At 45.5% G+C, this 18,957-nt stretch overlaps 1 protein-coding gene across 3 annotated transcripts in view; it reads right to left on the bottom strand.

The window, feature by feature from the left end:
- Positions 1-18,957, bottom strand: part of LOC126195206 (uncharacterized) — a 125,275-nt gene that overhangs the window by 27,635 nt on the left and 78,683 nt on the right. The window contains exon 1 of one of the 3 annotated variants that reach the window (XM_049933723.1): positions 8,784-8,880. The exons of the other annotated variants lie outside the window; for them this stretch is intronic. The gene's annotated coding sequence lies outside the window, so the exon portion shown is untranslated. Of the gene's footprint in view, positions 1-8,783; positions 8,881-18,957 lie in introns of those variants that run through there. 3 annotated transcript variants of the gene reach the window in all.

Raw genomic sequence — 18,957 nt, 5'->3', positions numbered from 1 at the left:
GCGACAGTTTAATGAAGGCAGAACATCGTGTGACAACAAACCAAAACAACCTCCGGCTCGCACAAGCCGGTCTGACGACATGATTGAGAAAGTGGAGAGAATTGTTTTGGGGATCGCCAAATAACTGTTGTACAGATCGCCTCCAGAGTTGGCATTTCTGTGGGTTCTGTGCACACAATCCTGCATGACTACCTGAAAATGCGAAAAGTGTCATCCAGGTGGGTGCCACGAATGCTGACGGACGACCACATGGCTGCCCGTGTGGCATGTTGCCAAGCAATGTTGACACGCAACGACAGCACGAATGGGACTTTCTTTTCGTCGGTTGTGACAATGGATGAGACGTGGACGCCATTTTTCAATCCAGAAACAAAGCGCCAGTCAGCTCAATGAAAGCACACAGATTCACCGCCACCAAAAAAATTTCGGGTAACCGCCAGTGCTGAAAAAATGATGGTGTCCATGTTCTGGGACAGCGAGGGCGTAATCCTTACCCATTGCGTTCCAAAGGGCACTGCGGTAACAGGTGTATCCTACGAAAATGTTTTGAAGAACAAATTCCTTACTGCACTGCAACAAAAACGTCCGAGAAGGGCTGCGCGTGTGTTGTTTCACCAAGACAACGCACCCGCACATCGAGCTAACGTTACGCAACAGTTTCTTCATGATAACTTTGAAGTGATTCCTCATGCTCCCTACTCACCTGACCTGGCTCCTAGTGACTTTTGGCTTTTTCCAACAATGAAAGACACTCTCCGTGGCCGCACATTCACCAGCCGTGCTGCTATAGCCTCAGCGATTTTCCAGTGGTCAAAACAGACTCCTAAAGAAGCCTTCGCCGCTGCCATGGAATCATGGCGTCAGCGTTGTGAAAAATGTGTACGTCTGCAGGGCGATTACGTCGAGAAGTAACGCCAGTTTCATCGATTTCGGGTGAGTAGTTAATTAGAAAAAAAATCGGAGGCCTTAGAACTTGAATGCACCTCGTATTATCCCTCTGAAGGCGCTGTTCAACAAAGACTGTAAGATCCTTCCTCAAACCACACTTATGGTGCCATCATAAGCTACTGTTCCGAAATGCTGCACCCTCTGGAATTTTATGTATTGCGATTTGTAACTAAGGTTTATGTAGACGCTCAAACGCTTCACAGTCTGAAACAAGTGAGAAAAATGAAAGATTTCGCATAAAATCTTGAACCTCCTGTTTACTGAACGAGCTGCAAATTCCCAGGTTCTCGCTCAAGCACACAAAGCCGTTATCGTTTCATCTCTCCGCTTCTGATTATTCCGTTTCACAACGCCATTCACGCATGCCCTCCGTATCCGTGCCCTACTTCCCTGATAAATTGAGTCCAAACACCTTTTGTCTCGCCTATCATGAGCAAACTGAACTATCACCTTCCTTTCACATCTAAACAAGCCACATCTTTCCCCACAGAAACCTCAGAGCTCTACCCAGCAGATCAGCCATAAACTACCCCAATGGCCCATTTCGGAGACTCCCCCCCCCCCCGCCCCTCACCCGCCCCCCGTCCCTTTTCCTATATAACTCTCGTCCTGCTTATCTCCTGACACCTACATCCCGTCTATTACTTCATGTCCCCATAAATATACCACATCCTAATTCATACAACATCGTCTCCAGCTAGATGCATAGGTGACTCGTTACTACTGCAATGAAAAGCTACTGGCCCTTCAAATTTACTGAAGAACATTGCTTTATTCCACATTTCTTTCCCCACAGAAACCTCAGAGCTCTACGCAACAGATCAGCCATAAACTACCCCAATGGCCCATTTCGGAGGCTCCCCCCCCCTCCCTCACCCGCCCCCCGTCCCTTTTCCTATATAACTCTAGTCCTATTAGTTCATGTCCCCATAAATATACCACATCCTAATTCATACAACATCGTCTCCAGCTAGATGCATAGGTGACTCGTTACTACTGCAATGAAAAGCTAATGGCCCTTCAAATGTACTGAAGAACATTGCTTTATTCCACATTTAGTTGCAGTTCACAGTTATCACACTCCGCCGGATGACTGCTTGGCTCTTGTCAGTCGTGTTTGGCGTTCATACATGCAGCTGCCCGACTGCATGATGCGTTACCAAATACAACAATTTTATACACCTGAAGATGAGATTTTAAAGTCCCGAAACTGCTCGTGGTTTTAATAAATAATTGGTACAATTGAAGCGGATTTCTTTAAATTAATTAATCTTAACGGATACTAAAGCACTTTTCCTGTAATAACATTCACTTCAAAACGGACTAGTTGCCACATTACCCTTATTTTAATTTGGAGCGAAAGTATAATCAGTGTCCTCATACTCCTTCCGTAATATGTACTGAAGAAGCAAAGAAACAGGTACAGCTGCCTCATATCGTGTAGGGCCCCCGCGAGCACGCAGAAGTGCCGCAGCACGGCGTGGCGTGGACTCGACTAATGTCTGAAGCAGTGCTGGAGAGAATTTACACCATGAATCCTGCAAGACTGTCCGTAAATCCGTAAGAGTACGAGGGGGTGGAGATCTCTTCTGAACAGCAAGCGGCAAGGAATCCAAGCTATGCTCAATAATGTTCACTTCTGGGGAGTTTGGTGGGCAGTGGAAGTGTTTGAACTTAGAAGAGTATTCCTGGAGCCAATCTGCAGCAATTCTGAACGTGTAGGGTGTTGCATTGTCCTGCTGGAATTACCCAAGTCCGTCGGAATCCAGAATGGACATGAATGGATGTAGGTAATCAGATAGGATGCTTACATACGTGTCGCCTCTCAGAGTCGTATTTAAACGTATTATGGGTCCCATATCACCTCAACTGCACCATCTCCACACCATTACAGAGCCTCCACCAGCTCGAACAGTCCATAGTGACATGCAGGGTCCATGGATTCATGAGGTTGTCTCCATACCCGTACGTCCATCCGCTCGATACAATTTGAAACGAGACTCGTCCGACCAGGCAATATGTTTCCAGTTATCAACAGTCCAATGTCGGTGTTGACGGGCCCAGTCGAGGCATAAAGCTCTGTGTCGTGCAGACATCAAGGGTACACGAGTAGGCCGCCAGCTCCGAAAGCTCATATCGATGATGCTTCTTCGAATGGTTCGCACGCTGACAGTTGTTGATGGTCGAGCACTGAAATCTGCAGCAATTTGCGGAAGGGTTGCATTTCTGTCACGTTGAGCGATTCTCTTCAGTTGTCTTTGGTCCCGTTCTTGCTGGATCTTTTTTCCGGTCGCAGCGATGTCGGGGATTTGATGTTTTACCGGATTCCTGATGTTCACGATACACCCGTGAAATGGTCGTACGGGAAAATCCTCACTTCATCGCTCGTGCGCCGACTATAACTCCACGTTCAAACTCATTTAAATCTTCATAACCTGCCATTGTAGCAGCAGTAACCGAGCTAACAACTGCCCCCGAAACTTGTTGTCTGATATAGGTGTTGCCGACCACAGCGCCGTATTCTGCCTGTTTACATATCCCTGTATTTGAATACGCATGCCTGTACCAGTTTCTTTGGCGCTTCAGTGTATTTTCAAATATTCTGGTATAGGCACACGAAATGTCTGTCACATGGCAATGTGACTGAGACATTTCGTGTGCCTATGAACAGAATAACTGAAAATAAATTAACTAAGGTGTAAGAGAATATGCCACTGGGCAACAAAGTGTCAGTCCCTGCTACAGTTATAGCCACGCAGCGTAATATTACCAGAAAATGCCATTCACGCTAACGACTACAGCCATCAACCTGTTTTGCGAACGGTCCGACGAGCTTCCATGCCAGTTGGCTTTTCACGGCACGGCTCGGAACATGTCTCCACGCATGTCAGGCTTCACTACCTAGAAACTGCTGTCAAATAACCTCACAGACCAAGTTGCCGGGTAATCTCGCACTTCATCCGATCGCTTAAGGGAGCGTTGCATCAGAAAGCTGCAATGTAAAATATAAAAAGAATGACATCAACAAGTCAGACACGTCATTTGGCGCTATGTTTTAGAACAGTACTATTCGATCCAGCCAGGCACTATAACTTCGTTCATCATAAGAATAAACCTGATGAAAAACAAATACAAACGCGATTATTGGTCAGAAGTCGTAGCACACGTACACTGGTGTTGTTACGCTCTTGGAATTAGGTACTACCTACGTATTAGATATATTATTACTATGTTAAATGATACTTTAAGATATTCAAATGTATTAACAGCCATCAACGTTTTTTCTTAATCACGCTTTAGCTACGCAGTTTGTGTTTAAAAAACCGTGTACAGTCACAGCCTCTGCACTGTTGTGCTCTGATTGTCGCGCTGTAAAATGCGCAGTATGAAAATGGCTGAGGCTGCTTCCTGTTCCGTATTGAAAGACGCGTGTGGAACACGGTTACAAACTGCCGAGAAATAGGTTGTTCTTGGTGTTTTTCATAAATTTACAGGGATAGTCGGCTTTGAAGTTTTCCGAGGGACTAAATTAGATTCAGTTCAGCCACCGAAACCCACTGGATATGAAGCGGGATCGGTAGAGTAATTGACTTATTATTTCCTACAGTTCATTGATCGCTAGCTCATATCTCGTCCGAGTCATTGATTTATTTTCTCTCGTTCAATTTGAAAAATCTACATCTCGTAATTGTAAAGTTCATCGTCATTTTTTATTAATAATGCACGTACTGTTGTTTGTAATTACATATTGCATGTAAAATTCCAGTTTTTATTTCAAATATCAATTATTAATTATCAATGTTTTATGAAAGACTGTTAATAAAAGTTGCTTAAATTAAGGAAACATAACATTTTAATTTTTTAAGACATAAATGAGAACCACATACTCTTTGTTTGGTTTATGTCCATCGTTTTATACCACAGATGTAGATAAGTGTCGAAGAAACATGAAAAACAATCGTTTTCACAGCATCGAGCGAACCATACAAATGGTTCAAATGGCTCTGAGCACTATGGGACTTAACATCTGTGGTCTTCAGTCCCCTAGAACTTAGAACTACTTAAACCAAACTAACCTAAGGACATCACACACATCCATGCCCGAGGCAGGATTCGAACCTGCGACCGTAGCGGTCACGCGGTTCCAGACTGAAGCGCCTAGAACCGCACGGCCACACCGGCCGGCGCACCATACAAATGCTGCATTTTTACGTTTGCCACTGTACCACTGCAGTACGAACCCAACAGAATTGATCTGGAGCCAAGTTAAGGGATTTATCCCGAGAAATAACAAGAATGCTAGGCTTCCAGACGTACTGAAACTAACGCACGCAGCTTTTCCACGTGTCACTGACGAACGCTGGCGTGATATAGAACGCCTAGCCATAAAAGGAGAAAAAGCGGCGCTTGATTGGCTTCGTGGATTCTATTGTTGACAGGCTCGTTATCTACGTAGCGGGTGACACGTCCAGAGCTGAAATGTATTTCTGCGATTCGGATAAGGAAGGAGCTAAGAGATTACCAGACGACTAACTGTAATTAACACTTTAAGTGGCCTCAGTATTTAACAGTAGGGTGAAATCTCTGCAGTATGCTCTTTCATCACACACAGCTCACTCAGAAAAAATTGCGCTGTGATTAAGTTAGAAATTTTCATCACTCCTGTTTGTAACTAGAATACTACGACAGGTGAGAGCGAGAGCATTTTATACTTTCCGTCTGCTCACCTAAGAAGCGCGCTGTAGTGCTGATGTTTTGCCGAACATTACTTCATTCTCTTTAAAAATTAAATGACATCTGAAGCTATATTGTTTCTTCGCTCGGCTGTTTTTACGTCCTAACTGCAGGTGCTCACATCATTACAGGTTTGATGGACCGCTAGCTGGCCAGTGATGTCCCAAGTTTAATGCGCAGGTGAAGCTGTTGACCCGCGTTATCGCTCAGTCTGTGTGCGTGTAACACTACGTAAAACGTATCCTTATGATCGTACTTGACTGTACTGGTCACAGCTTGGTTTCTACTCCACGTGAAACGCAGTCCAATGAGATTCAAGCAAACGCGGAAGAATACATGGCATAATGTTTACATCAGGTTTATTCTTATGATTAACAAAATATAGTTCGCGTCACTGACTATTCCCTGTTTCTTGTCAGTTATGAATGCTCACCTTCTTAAATCGGGTTAATTATTACTGACATGATGATGGTAACTGAAAATAGGAAGGTACTGGAGAGTAGTAATAAGAAAATGGATGTACGGTGGCACAGGGAAAGGGAGTAAGAGTTGATTTGTAGTATTTAGACGAGGAAGACTGAGGTTAGGCAGGGAGAGTGTGAATTGGAGGATTTATTTTGGTTCAAATAGCTCTGAGAACTATGGGACTTAACATCTGAGGTCATCAGTCCGCTAGAACTTAGAACTACTTAAACCTAACTAACCTAAAGACATCACACACATCCATGCCCGAGGCAGGATTCGAAACTGCGACCGTAGCGGTCCCGCGATTGCAGACTGAAGCGCCTAGAACCGTACGGCCACCACGGCCGGCTCTTTATTTTGGGATGGGAGCCGGTGAAGTAGCATGCGACAAGCGATTAATCTGTAATCCGGTTTGAAATTTCCCTGGGAAAGGATGCGGAATTTTTCGAGATCAAATGGATGTGGGATGTGTTGATACAGAAGCAGCAGAGGTTAGGAGTGCCAAGGAAAGGGGATACAAAGTAAGTGTCGGAACTGGAGTTTACAGGAGATAAATTGTGGATGTTGTAGATGTTTGAAGACGTCAGAAAACTTCGTGAGCTGCTACAGGATACGCGTGGGAGAAGGTTGTCCGATGCAGTAATCGCACCGGAGTGCATTTCATTCGAGGATTTAGAGTGAGAGGCAAAATGTGAGAGGACCAGGTTTCAGTGCTACGTTCACATTACGAGGATAGGGCAGAATGATGGCCGTGGGGTTTAATCTCGTGTTCGGACGGTTGCGTAAGATAACTCGAAGGGTAGGTTCAGCAGCCTAATCGGAAGGTTTATCTTTCCTTTGAGCAGAATGGCGCCTTACCTTTTCGAAGCGTGAGAGCTGTGTGTTAAGTGTATCTGAGAAGTGCAGGCTGCAAGTGGCGCCATTTCAGTGTTCATAAGTTTTGGTGCCAGCACAAGATGTAAATAACAGCGTCATACCAACATCACGTGACCATCTTGGTTTGATGCTGACCACATGGCGCTGTTAATATGAAGCAAAACCTGGTTCTTTCTGAGAAGTGCAGGCTGCAAGTGGCGCCATTTCAGTGTTCATAAGTTTTGGTGCCAGCACAAGATGTAAATAACAGCGTCATACCAACATCACGTGACCATCTTGGTTTGATGCTGACCACATGGCGCTGTTAATATGAAGCAAAACCTGGTTCTTTCTGAGAAGTGCAGGCTGCAAGTGGCGCCATTTCAGTGTTCATAAGTTTTGGTGCCAGCACAAGATGTAAATAACAGCGTCATACCAACATCACGTGACCATCTTGGTGTGATGCTGACCACATGGCGCTGTTAATATGAAGCAAAACCTGGTTCTTTCTGAGAAGTGCAGGCTGCAAGTGGCGCCATTTCAGTGTTCATAAGTTTTGGTGCCAGCACAAGATGTAAATAACAGCGTCATACCAACATCACGTGACCATCTTGGTTTGATGCTGAGCACATGGCGCTGTTAATATGAAGCAAAACCTGGTTCTTTCTGAGAAGTGCAGGCTGCAAGTGGCGCCATTTCAGTGTTCATAAGTTTTGGTGCCAGCACAAGATGTAAATAACAGCGTCATACCAACATCACGTGACCATCTTGGTTTGATGCTGACCACATGGCGCTGTTAATATGAAGCAAAACCTGGTTCTTTCTGAGAAGTGCAGGCTGCAAGTGGCGCCATTTCAGTGTTCATAAGTTTTGGTGCCAGCACAAGATGTAAATAACAGCGTCATACCAACATCACGTGACCATCTTGGTTTGATGCTGACCACATGGCGCTGTTAATATGAAGCAAAACCTGGTTCTTTCTGAGAAGTGCAGGCTGCAAGTGGCGCCATTTCAGTGTTCATAAGTTTTGGTGCCAGCACAAGATGTAAATAACAGCATCATACCAACATCACGTGACCATCTTGGTTTGATGCTGAGCACATGGCGCTGTTAATATGAAGCAAAACCTGGTTCTTTCTGAGAAGTGCAGGCTGCAAGTGGCGCCATTTCAGTGTTCATAAGTTTTGGTGCCAGCACAAGATGTAAATAACAGCGTCATACCAACATCACGTGACCATCTTGGTGTGATGCTGACCACATGGCGCTGTTAATATGAAGCAAAACCTGGTTCTTTCTGAGAAGTGCAGGCTGCAAGTGGCGCCATTTCAGTGTTCATAAGTTTTGGTGCCAGCACAAGATGTAAATAACAGCGTCATACCAACATCACGTGACCATCTTGGTGTGATGCTGACCACATGGCGCTGTTAATATGAAGCAAAACCTGGTTCTTTCTGAGAAGTGCAGGCTGCAAGTGGCGCCATTTCAGTGTTCATAAGTTTTGGTGCCAGCACAAGATGTAAATAACAGCGTCACACCAACATCACGTGACCATCTTGGTTTGATGCTGACCACATGGCGCTGTTAATATGAAGCAAAACCTGGTTCTTTCTGATAAGTGCAGGCTGCAAGTGGCGCCATTTCAGTGTTCATAAGTTTTGGTGCCAGCACAAGATGTAAATAACAGCGTCATACCAACATCACGTGACCATCTTGGTTCGATGCTGACCACATGGCGCTGTTAATACGAAGCAAAGCCTGGTTCTTTCGCGATCGGCACTAACCTCTCTTCCAAATGAAAGGTGGTACTCTGTGTCTCGGTGTCCTCATGTACCCGATCGCTCACCACCACGAATGGTGCACGGCCGCACTGGTTAACCGAGTCCTGGTGAGGTGGCGTTTTCCGACAGTGTGCGAGCGCTTATGTAGCAATCGGGGAACCTGCCTCAACCGCGCAACGCATTCGGTGTGCTTCCACCGGGCATCTCTCCCTATCACCAGCGTTTGTTGCCCTGCCTCTGGAATCTCCTGTTTACTGTCGTCGCTACCGGCTACGCACCAGTGCCTGGTATCAGAGGGAACCGATATAGCGGCTACTGACAGGAGTCATTGTCCTCTGATACGGTACACGGAACACAATAGCTGAGCGACGTCAGCTGTTAAAAATTACGCAGGAGGATTTGGGAGCACCGCTTCTGTCGGCTCTTATCTCAAACTTGCTGTTTTTAACGCAGACACCCAACTTTACAACCGTTATGCGAGTTTCTCCCGATACCTTGTCATTCCGACGTTGTTAGAGGTGAGGAGCAGAGCTCGTTTGCTGATGATATGATGATGTATCTGGTGTGTGCTCAGCGTTTACCTCACCCCCGCCCCCTGCCATCTCGCAGACTTTTCTGCCCTCTGTGAAACTCAGTAATAGTTACGCACAGTTGTGCAACACAAAAAAGAACAATATCCTGTACGTGCAGAGAGTTTAGTGGTTTTAAATGCAGGTTGTATGCCGGCCGAAGTGGCCGAGCGGTTAAAGGCGCTACAGTCTGGAACCGCACGACCGCGACGGTCGCAGGTTCGAATCCTGCCTCGGGCATGGATGTGTGTGATGTCCTTAGGTTAGTTAGGTTTAAGTAGTTCTAAGTTCTAGGGGACTTATGACCACAGCAGTTGAGTCCCATAGTGCTCAGAGCCATTTGATTTTTTTGCAGGTTGTATATGGCCTATCACCGATAAATATTGTGGCCGAGCGGTTCTAGGCGCTACAGTCTGGAACCGCGCGACCGCTACGGTCGCAGGTTCGAATCCTGCCTCGGGCATGGATGTTTGTGATGTCCTTAGGTTAGTTAGGTTTAAGTGGTTCTAAGTTCTAGGGGACTGATGACCTCAGAAGTTAAGTCCCATAGTGCTCAGAGCCATTTGGACCATTTTTGGACCGATAAAAATTAAGATGACGTCCTAGGAGGTTTGTTGTCTCAAGAACGAAAGGAAAATTGGGATTTAGCGTCTCATCGACGACGTGGTAACCAGAGACAGGCGCCAAGCAGGGAGAAGGTGAAGATGAACGAGCAAATCGTCCGTGTACTTATCATATAACCAACCAGTATTTGCGTGTAGCGATTTAGGAACACGGAAGACCTAAATCTGCATAGCTGAATGGGAGTCGAGTGTACCTACCTCTGTAGGTACCTCGCTCGGTGCTGGCTCAAGGAATTCGTAGTTTGAGATGCTTTTATCTTGAGCAGTTTATTCTTGTGTGGAGGTGAAATGTTTCAAAACCTGGCAAAATGTATTAATCACGCGTTAATTTGCACTCCTATTACTTTAATACACTCTAAGACAAGAACGAAAAGGCACACCGCGAAGGAATTATCCGATTGCGACGGAAATCGGTAGATGTGATGTACATGTACAGAAAAATTGGATGGTTTATTCAAGAGAAACAGTTTCACAAACCAAGTAAGTCAATAATGCGTTGGTCCACCTCTGGCTCTTATGCGGGTAGTTAGTTGGCTTGGCATCGATTGATAGAGTTGTTGGATGTCCTCCTAGTGGATATCGTATCAAATACTGTTCAATTAGCGCGTTAGTTAGTCGAAATCCCAAGATGGTTGGAGAGCCCTGCCCATAATCCTCAAGACGTACTCAGTTGGGGAGAGATCCAGAGACACTGTTAGGCAACGTAGGGCTTGGCAAGCACGAAGACAAGCAGTAGAAACTCTCGCCGCTTGCGGGCGGGGATTCTCGCAATGGAATAGGAAGTGAGCGTTTGGCGTCATTGGCCGGGAGGCCTCTTGCGGGGCAGGTCCGGCCGCCTTGATGAAGGTCTTACTACATTCGACGCCACATTGGGCGACCTGCGCGCCGGATGATGATGAAGACAACACAACACCCGGTCCCTGAGCAGAGAAAATCCCCGACCCAGCCGGGAATCGAACCCAGGCCTCTTAGGACGGCAGTCCGTCACGCTGACCATTCAGCTATCGGGGCGGACAGCTCGCAATGAAGGGCAACGAAACGGGAAGTAGAATATCGTTGACGTTCCGCTGTACTGCTGTGCTGTAAGAGTGTCACGTCTGACAACCAAAGGGGTCCTGGAATGAAAACAAATGGCACCGCAAGACCATCGCAGCTGGTTGTCAGACCATATGGCGGACGACTCTCAGGTTGGAATCCCACTGTTGTCTAGGGCATCACCAGACGGGTCTTCGCAGGCCATCAGAGCTCATGAAGACAACTCTACACCAGCCAATGAGAATCCACGCCGAAGACACGTCTGGAGACGCCCTGGACAGTGGTTGGATATCAACCTGCCGGCCACTTGCCATACGGACAGACAACCAGAGTGAAGGTCTGCGGTACGATTTCTTTTCGTAAGAGGTCTCCATTGGTTGTCATCCGCGGCACCATTTCAGCATAGCGCTACATCGACTATATTCTACACCCCGTTTTGATGGCCTTCATGGCAAGCCATCCTGGACTTACATTTCAGCAAGATAACAACCGCTCGCACTTTCTTCAAACTGTAGGTTATGTTCTGTGGATGCTTCAGGCACACATAGCTCTTCTCCGTGGGAAGCATGACGGACAGACTTTTTCAGTAGATCACTACTAGCTTCTTTTTCTTTGATAGTCCATGCTTAATAGGGGGAACCGAGCGGAAATAATAATTTACTATTTGATCAATGGTCTCGCTCCATACAATACAAAATGTAGGTCGGTGTCAACAAAATATTTTCGTATTCATAGAAGAAATTTGGTGATTAAAATTTTGTGAGAAGATTCCGTCGCAACGAAAAATGTCTTTCTTTTAATGATGTCCAGCCCAAATTCTGTATCATTTCAGTGACACTCTCTTCGTAATTTCGCGATAATACAAAACATGCTGCCCTTCTTTGAACTTTTTCGATGTACTCCATCAGTTCTATCTGGTAAGGATTCCAAACCGCGCAGCAGTATTCGAAAAAAAAATTGGAAATTTGTGGTACGGTCTTATGGGACCAAACTGCTGAGGTCATCGGTCCCTAAGCTTACACACTTCTTAATTTAACGTAAACTAACTTACGCTAGCCGGCCAGAGTGGCCGTGAGGTTCTAGGCGCTACAGTCTGGAACCGAGTGACCGCTACGGTCGCAGGTTCGAATCCTGCCTCGGGCATGGATTTGTGTGATGTCCTTAGGTTAGTTAGGTTTGATTAGTTCTAAGTTCTAGGCGACTGATGACCTCAGAAGTTAAGTCGCATAGTGCTCAGAGCCATTTGAACCGTTTTAACTTACGCTAAGGACGACAAACACAGCCATGCCCGAGGGAGGACTCGGACCGCCGACGGCGTAAGCCGCGCGGTCCGTGACAAGACGCCTCAGATCGCACGGCTACCCCTCGCGGCATGTGCAGCAGTATTCTAAAAGAGGACGGACAGGCGTAGTGTAGGCAGTCTCCTTAGTAGGTCTGTTACATTTTCTAAGTGTCCTGCCAATAAAACGCAGTCTTCCGTAAGCCTTTCTCACAACATTTTATATGTGTTCCTTCCAATTTAAGTTGTTCGTAATTGTAATTCCTAGGTATTTAGTTGAATTTACGGATTTTACATTATACTGGTTTATCGCGTAACTGAAGTTCGACGAATTCCTTTTAGAATTCGTGTGGATGACCTCCCACTTTTCGTTTTTAGGGTCAGTTGCCAATTTTCGCACCATTCAGATATGTTTTCTAAATCGTTTTGCAATTTGTTGTGACCTTCTGATGACTTTATTAGTCGATAAATGACAACATCATCTGCAAACAACCCAATACGGCTGCTCAGATTGCCTCTGAAATCGTTTATATAGATAAGGTACAGAAAAGGGCCTATAACACTACCTTCGGAAACGCCAGAAATCATTTCTGTTTTACTCGACGACTTTCCGTCAATTACAACGAACTGTGACCTCATTGGCAGGAAATCACAAATCCAGTCACATAGCTGAGACGATATTCCGTAACTACGCAATTTCACTACAAGCCGCTTGTGTGGTACAGTGTCAAAAGCCTTCCGGAAATCCATAAATACGGAACTGATCAGAAATTCCTTCTCAATAGCACTCAACACTTCGTGCGAATAAAGAGTTAGTTGTGTTTCACAAGAACGATGTTTTCTAAACCTATATTGACTGTGTGTTAATAGACCGTTTTCTTCGAGTTAATTCATAATGTTCGAATACAATATAAGTTCCAAAATCCTGCTGCATATCGACGTTAACGATATGGGCCTGTAATTAAGTAGATAACTCCAACTACCTTTCCTGAAAATTGATGTCACCTGTGCAACTTTCCAGTCTTTCGATACGGCTCTTTCGTCGAGTGAACGGTTGTATATGATTGTTAAGTATGGAGTTAATGCATTAGCATACTTTGAAAGGAACGTAATTGGTATACGGTCTGGAGCAGAAGATTTACTTTTATTAAGTGATTTAAGTTGCTTCACTTCTCCGAGGATATTTACTTCTACGTTACTCATGTTGGTAACTGTTGTTGATTCGAATTCCGGAATATTTACTTCGTCTTCTTTTGTGCAAGCATTTCGGAAGGTTGTGTTTAGTAACTATGCTTCGGCAGCACTGTCTTCGATAGTATCTCCATTGCTATCGCGCAGAGAAGGCATTGACTGTTTCTTGCCGCTAACATACTTCACACATGGCCAGAATCTCTTTGGATTTTCTGCCAGGTTTCGAGACAAAGTTTAGTTGTGGAAACTGTTATAAGCATCTCGCACTGAAGTCCACACTAAATTTCGAGCTTCTGTAAAAGATCGCCAATCTTGGGGATTTTGCGTCTGTTTAAATTTGACATATTTGTTTCGTTGTTTCTGCAACAGTGTTCTAACCCGTTTTGTGTACCAATTTAATTTATTTGGTATAAATCTCTCAATTGCTACCGATATTATTTCTTTGAATTCAAGACACATCTGGTCTACACTTATATTATTAATTTGGAAGGAGTGGAGATGGTCTGTCAGGAAGGCGTCAAGTAAATTTTTATCTGCTTTTCTGAATAGGTATATTTTTAGTTTATTTTCGAAGGATTTGGGGGTTACAATAGGCAGTCTCGCTACGACACCCCTGTGTTCACGAATCCCTATACCGGTTTTGATGCTCTTTATTAACTCAGGATTGTTTGTTGCTAAGAGGTCAAGTGTGGTTTCACAACCGTTTATTATTCGCGTGGGCTCATGAACCAACTGCTCGAAATAATTTTCAGAGAATGCGTTTAGCACAATTTGGGATGATGGTTTATACATACCACCGGAATTAAACATGTATTTCCGCCAACATATCGAGGGTAAACTAAAGTCACCACCAACTATAATCGTCTGAGTCGGGTACGTGTTCGAATTGAAACTCATTTTTTCTTTGACCCTTTCAGCAACTGTATCATCTGAACTGGGAGGTCGGTAAAAGGATCTAATTATTATTTTATTCCGGTTGCCAACAATGACCTCTGCCCATACTAACTCACAGGAAGTATCTACTTCAATTTCGCAACAAGATAAGCTACTTCTAACGGCAACGAACACGCCACCGCCAACCGTGTTTAGCCTGTGCTTTCGGAACACAGTTAGGTTCTTCGCAAAAATTTCGGATGAGCTTATATCCGGCTTTAGGCAGCTTTCAGTGCCTATAATAATTTGAGCATCAATGCTTTCTATTAGCGCTTGGAGTTCGGGTACTTTCCAAAACAGCCACGACAATTTACAACTGTTATACCGATAGTTCCTGTATCTACGTTCTTCCTGTGTTCGGTCTACACCCTTTGTGACTGAAGCCCTTCTTGTGTTTTCCCGAGCCATCTTTCCCGTACTGGACGTCAGTTGGATCCCTACGGCCGGCCCACAACAGTGGTGCTCATCCTCTGCGGCCTCAAGCTGTGCAACCGAACACGACAATTGTAGTCCCTGCCCATAATAAAGCCCGTGGAAAACTGAACTATGCAGATAAACGGACTGTCGGCACGTACTGCGCAACTCTACTGTAGACCCTGACGAAAACGCACGAACTGTGTGTAGTAAAGTAGAATAATACGCAGAGATTCAAAAACCTAACTACCGAGCCACTCACTTGAAACTAAATAATTAGCCCCTCATTAGGAGCTTGTAATATGTCACAAAATCGGTTTAACTTTCCAGCGCAAACGAAAACGAGAGAACTGTGCCTATTAGATATTAAATTAACAAGCAGAAACTCAAGAAACTAAACTACTGAAGCACACAGATGATATTATAAATTTCGCTCCTGGCAAGAAATTCGTAAAAGTCACAAAATCGGTTACTTCCCTATTGCTGCTTGTATCTCGGCCGACTACTGCTGCCTGACTCAGATTTAACATTCTAAATATCTGTGATTACCCTGCAGTTGTAGCAAAAATTGTCAGCACTCTTAACACAATCTCGCAGATTTCTTTTCTTTTCTTTTCTTTTTTTTTTTTTTTTACACTGTGCGTTTGAAAAGTATCACACAATCACGTTCCACACTAATCAGAAACATAAAATACGAGGGTTGCCCGGAATGTAATGCTCTGCATTTTTTTTTCTCAGCTGAAAACAATGCTACGAATGCGAAACGTTACGTATGTGTTATTTGAAGTCTCTGAGTGAGAGCGAAGAGTTTCCATCACTTCCGACTGATAGCGTAGCTGCAGGACAGTTTCAAAATGGCCTCTGTAGGTGATTTACGTTACAAGCAAAGTGCCGTCATTGAATTTCTCACTGCAGAGGAAGAAACTGTGCGGAATATTCACAAACGCTTGTGCAAAGTCTATGGAGCATCTGCCGTAGACAGAAGTACAGTTGAAACTTCCTGGCAGATTAAAACTGTGTGCCCGACCGAGACTCGAACTCGGAAGGTAGGAGACGAGGTACTGGCAGAAGTAAAGCTGTGAGTACCGGGCGTGAGTCGTGCTTCGGTAGCTCAGATGGTAGAGCACTTGCCCGCGAAAGGCAAAGGTCCCGAGCTCGAGTCTCGGTCGGGCACACAGTTTTAATCTGCCAGGAAGTTTCATATCAGCGCACACTCCGCTGCAGAGTGAAAATCTCATTCTGGAAACATCCCCCAGGCTGTCGCTAAGCCATGTCTCCGCAATATCCTTTCTTTCAGGAGTGCTAGTTCTGCAAGGTTCGCAGGAGAGCTTCTGTAAAGTTTGGAAGGTAGGAGACGAGGTACTGGCAGAAGTAAAGCTGTGAGTACCGGGCGTGAGTCGTGCTTCGGTAGCTCAGATGGTAGAGCACGCCCGCGAAAGGCAAAGGTCCCGAGTTCGAGTCTCGGTCGGGCACACAGTTTTAATCTGCCAGGAAGTTTCATATCAGCGCACACTCCGCTGCAGAGTGAAAATCTCATTCTAGAAGTACAGTTAGTCACTGGGCACGGAGGGTGAGGTCATCAGAAGGCGGTTCGGCGGAGCTCCACGATTTGCAGCGGTCGGGGAGACCATCCATGGCTGTCACACCTGACCTAGCCATTCGGACTTCCACTTGTTTGGACCATTAAAGGATGCCATTCGTGGAAGACATTTTGAGGACGATGAGGAGGTGATTAACACAGTGAAGCACTGCCTCCCCACCAGGACAAGGATTGGTACCGACAGCACATACGCGCACTTGTTTCGCGTTGGAGGAAGGCCATAGAACGGGATGGAGATTACGTGGAAAAATAGGGTATGCAAATAAAACACCATTCTTTTGTTTGTGTAAGTCTCATGATGGCCAATAGAGAACTGCTAGAAAAAAATACGGTGCGTTACTTTCTGGGCAACCCTCGTACAACAACAAGTTGCATAAAAATCTCTTCAGGACAAAAGATACATTCTGATTATAAGCACTAATTTATAATATTACCCGAAGTAGCGGAACTGATATGACATGAGTGTGTATGTTATTACAGTTTTATTTCATTCTCGTCAAATGTTATACAAGTACGTTGGTAATAAATATCTATTATTTTTGTTTATTGGTGAAAACCCTTGTAAAGCTAACACTAGAGCTAGGTTTCGGTTTTCTTTCTGATATAAGCTATCAGCTCAAAGGACGTTGTATAATGTTATTAAAGGAATAATTTTAGTATCATCTTCAAGTCGACGGACGTTTAACTCCTCCACAATTCGACATGCAGATATTGAGCCAGAGACACGTCGCAATTTCATGACTGCAAGTAGCTGAAATAGCTTGTTGGACATGTTTTTCAGACAGAATGTGGCGTTGAGGATGGCATGCAGTGTACGTGATAACGCTACTACATTAAAGCCATTACCGAAATCGTAGCGGAATATCAAGTCCATCATTTTCCGTTGGAGTAATGAGTCTTTATATTATTGTTGAAATTGCTCAAAGAGATTTCGGGATTGCAGCCGGTCGTTGTAAACTTCATTGCACGATATTTCGGCTGGACAACTGCCAGCCATCTTCAGGCGAGCCGCACGAGGACTGACGAAGACGTTTTTTTTTTTTTTTTCTTTATTGAATTTCAATTCCCCCCGAAGGGGGCGGGCTGGCAGCAGCTTACTACGCCGCTCTTCAGCCTACAGAATTTGTGTTAAAAAGATGAAAATAATAAAAAATAACAGTTGGCGATAAAATCGGTGACTTAAAGGTAAAATGGCAGAAAATTCTAGAACTTAAAACATAAAACACAGGGTTGACGATGCTAAGATAATACACAAGAAGCAGAAAAATAACAGTCAGACAGTTAAAAAAACACGGCGATAGTTTGGTTTCTGTTCGCAAGATATAAAATGCACACCCAGCGACAGCATGATTTCTGTTCGCAACACTGTGGAAAGACGCACAACACTGAACACTCACTTAAACACGGCACTAAAAAGTTGGCACAAATATGACATACCACAGCCGAGAGCAGGTGGGGGGGGGGGGAAACTGGACAGATGATGGAGAAATAAAAAAGGAGGGGAAGGAGAGGAAAAGTGAAGGGTGGGAGGGGGGAAAGAAGCCAATGGAGAATGAGGACCCATAAGAGGGGTGGAGGGTGCTGAGCAGACATGCCAGGGAGTGGGGAAGGCAGAGGAGGGGAATGCAAAAGGACTTGGGGGGTGGGGGGGAGAAGGGACATAGGGGGAGTTTGGGCGGGGAGAAAACACAGGATGGAAGGGGGGAGGAAGAGGGAGCCCAGGGAAAGGACGGAGGAAAGGAGGGGGGTGAGGATCAGAGTTGATAGGAGGGATAAATGGAGGGAGAGAGGGCATCGTCCGGGAGGGGGAGTTGATGGAAGCCACCTCGGGAAAGGAGATGTAGGGTGGAGAGATGGATGGTAGGGGGGACACAACGGTGAAGACGTGGCAGGGGGCAGGGATGGGAGAGGAGAGGAGCAACCAGGGGGTGAGGGGGTTCAAGACGGCGGGAGGTGTAGAGGATGCGGATATGTTCGAGGAATAGGAGCAGATGGGGGAAAGGAATGAGATCATAGAGGATCCGCGTGGGGGACGGGAGGCGTATACGGAAGGCGAGGCGGAGTGCATGATGCTCAAGGATCTGGAGGGACTTATAGAATTTGGGGGGGGGGGGGCAGATATCCAGGGACGAAGACGTTCTCCGCTCCAGCTTATATAGTGCGCTGATGGTACTGCCGCGCATGCGTTGCAATTGCGGAAACAGAAGGGCCACACCGACCACTGGCAGCGCCCTCGCTGGTGGGACTGCAAGACTCAGCTGCCGTCGGTATTGTCGCTGGCCGCAGCTATCCAAGTCTTCTGGCGTCTTCGTCTCGAGCAAATTTCGGAGATATGCACCTACACCAAGTGCAGTACCTCTTATAAGATTCGTAAGTGGTGTTGAACAAGCTGTACGTCGCCTTCCTATGGACGCTGCTGAAGAAATAGGAAGGGAAACTGGTCGGGTTCTCCTGAAAGCTCCTCCCCAATGCAGTAATATAACTGCTGAAGAAAGGGCTGCACTACGGAACCTTCGAGAAGATCCGGTGCTGG

Source organism: Schistocerca nitens, chromosome 7 (genome assembly GCF_023898315.1).
Source record: "Schistocerca nitens isolate TAMUIC-IGC-003100 chromosome 7, iqSchNite1.1, whole genome shotgun sequence".
NCBI lineage: Eukaryota > Metazoa > Arthropoda > Insecta > Orthoptera > Acrididae > Schistocerca > Schistocerca nitens.
This window is presented reverse-complemented; position numbering and strand designations above follow the sequence as displayed.